We start from the raw sequence: 2,939 nt of genomic DNA on the forward strand, positions 1-2,939 counted from the left end.
TGTAGTGCAGGCCTCATAGTGAAGAATCCCCTCAATTTTTGTATGTCTGGAAAGGTCTTTATTTCTTTTTCATATCTAAAGGAGAGCTTAGCTGGGTGCATTATTCTTGGCTGGTAGTCCTTTCATTTAATAGTTTGAATATTTGATTTCACTCCTTTCTGGCTTGTAAAGTTTGTGCCGAGAAGTCTGACGATAATCTAATGGGTTTTTCTTTATAAGTTACCATCTTCTTTTCCCTGGATGCCCTGAGAATTCTGTCTTTGTCCAAGATTTTTGATATTTTTAATACAGTGTGTCTTGGTGAAGGCCTTTTTGGGTTGAGATAATTGGGTGTTCTATTGATTTCTTGAATTCCGGGCTCCAGCTCCCTCCTTAGATTTGGGAAATTCTCATCAACTATTTGTCTGAAAATGCTTTCAGACAATCCCTGCTCCTTTTCCTCCCCTTCGAGAATTCCCATTATTCTTATGTTTCCTCTCCTAATGATATCAGCTAGTTCTTATACTTCTCTTATATTTAATTCTTCGGTTTCTTTCTTCTTCCTTCTGATTTATTTCTAGATTTCTGTCTTCAATATCACTGATCCTTTCCTCATTTGGTCGACTCTGTTTCCCAAGCTTGCTATTTCGTTTTTCAACTCTTGCAGTGTGTTCTTCATCTCCAGAAATCCTGTTCGGTTCTTTTTGAGGGTTTCAATCTCCTTGTTAAAGAACTCATTCTGCTCATCTAGTTGTTTTTCAGCTCCTGAAATTGTTGATATGACTCGTTTCGGAACTCACAAAGTTTTTTCAGAAGTACCATCCCGAATTCTCTCTCACTTAAGTCTCATATTTCTATGTCTGTAAGCTTATTTTTTAGAGATTTTTCTCTTTCTTTCTGAGATGCCTTGTCACCTTAGTTGTTCATGGTGTTTAATGGACTATTTCTCCACCTGGGCATTAATGGAAGTGTGTTCTGCTTTTTTTTCCAGAAAGGAGATTTATTATGTAATGGTTTCTAGCCTATTGCAAAGAAGATGTTTTTCTTTTGGTTTCCAGTAGGTGGCGTCTAAGCCTCTTGGATCTCTGATTTATATAAAGTCTTAATAATGTCTTTTTTTCCCTTATAGATGTTTAATCATACTCACTACCCTTATTCTCAGTTCCTGTCAGTGTTAGCGACAGTTTCGGTAGCATTTGCTCAGATTCCCCTGGGGCTCCATGGTGATGGGTCTTGGAGGGTAAGCGGGGAGGAATCCTCTGGGTTGGGAGTTGGGGACTGCGGCTCAGCCTCAATTTTGCAACCACGGCTGGTAAAAATCAACTTATTTTTCTGCCGTCCTGCTTCTTTGTCTTCTGCCCTAATGACCACGCCCTGCCGTTGGCCGCAGGGAGCTCACAGCTTTTCCAGGCAGGGTTGTTCAGGGACATTGCTGCTGCTTCTCCCCTCTCCCCTCTTCCTACAGGGAGCGCTGGTGGCTGCGGGAGGCAGCTTCTTTATTTCTCCCAGTCCACTGCCCGACACTCTGGGGTTCTGACCTATGATAGCTCTTATGCGCAGATCCCATGCTCAGATGTGCTGCTGTGCAGTTCGGGTGTTTTTTGTTTAGTTTTAGATGTTCAGCTTATTGTGGTTTCAAGGGGAGAGGTCTGGGGATGTCTCTCACTCCACCATGTTTAATCCAATCTCATCAATAGCTTTTTAATAAGACTTGACATTGTCAAAATATGACAAATTAACTAGCTTAGATTTTAGATCATAATGGTAAAATGCAAGAATGATTTTTAATGATTCTAGAGTTTTATTACGATTTAATTTGATAATTAAATTACTAATTTTATTTAAATTAATCTGGTAGCATAATTTATTTTCACTTTAAGAAAGCATAATCTAAAAATTATAATGTATTTAAGAATGGTGTTTAGAATACTTGGCAGTATTGTTTAAAATATAGATCTTTCTATTTTATGAGCTTATTGTTATTTAAAGTTTAAACGACTTTAAATTTACTCTCCCTTCTGCTTTTGGTCTATTTTTTGTCATATTTAAAAATTGTATGTATTAGTGTTTTTAAACAGTCAGTCCTCATTTAGGTTTTATTCTTTTTGTTCTGCATTCCTTCTTGCATGCCTGTGCTATATGAGATCGATCATCTTTATTCTTGAAGAACTCAATGTTTCCTTTAGTGAGAGCCGACTAGTGATGGATTTCCTTTGTTTTTGTTTGTCTGAAAACATTTTTATTTTACTTTTATTTTGAAGGCTATTTTTGCAGGATCTAGAATTATAGGTCATTGGGTTGGGGTGGGGAATTATGGTCCTTTTAAGGTGACATTCCCCGATTTTCTGGCTTCTCTCACTTCACTCAGTCTTCCTGTTGTTTCTGTGAAAGTACTCTGCTTTTGCCCCATTCATTCTCCTTCGTAGTTTCTAGTTAACCATATTTAAAGTCTGTACATCGCCTTATCTTCTAACCATTCTCTGCTTTCTGAATCTGCCCTAATCTGGTTTCTTTTTTACTCCTTTTTATTTTCCTTGTTACCAAATCAAATTATTATTTCGAAATTTTCATGTCTGACCTTTCTTTTGAATCTTTTTGTTCAGTTTTCATAATTTTTCTTCTTTGTGCTTATTTATCTTAAAATTTTCTCTTTGCTTTTCTTAATATGCTTCAGAAAATTCATACTTAATTCTCATGGGTACATCTGTTGATTGTGTGGTGAGGGTTTTGCAGGTATCTAATAAAAGATTATCTTCACTCTTCTCTATAAATTACCAGAAGCCTACGTTTCTAGTTGTGAATGAATTATAAGGCTGATTTTGTATTGGAGCCTTGGTATTATGTAGAAAGAATGTTTTCCATGCTTGTTTTCTGCTTATAGTTTCCAGTGTTTCTGAATGTGTCCTCTCATAACTCAGATTTCATATATCAAGCTTCTTGCAGACTCTTTCATCTTGTTA

General features: G+C 36.7%; 1 protein-coding gene across 7 annotated transcripts in view; it reads left to right on the forward strand.

Moving 5' to 3' along the window:
- The window catches only part of PRKCI (protein kinase C iota), a 69,939-nt gene that overhangs the window by 46,725 nt on the left and 20,275 nt on the right, over positions 1 to 2,939 (forward strand). The gene's annotated exons all lie outside the window — the stretch shown is intronic.

Source organism: Pteropus vampyrus, unplaced genomic scaffold (genome assembly GCF_000151845.1).
Source record: "Pteropus vampyrus isolate Shadow unplaced genomic scaffold, Pvam_2.0 Scaffold12, whole genome shotgun sequence".
In the NCBI taxonomy this organism is placed as follows: domain Eukaryota; kingdom Metazoa; phylum Chordata; class Mammalia; order Chiroptera; family Pteropodidae; genus Pteropus; species Pteropus vampyrus.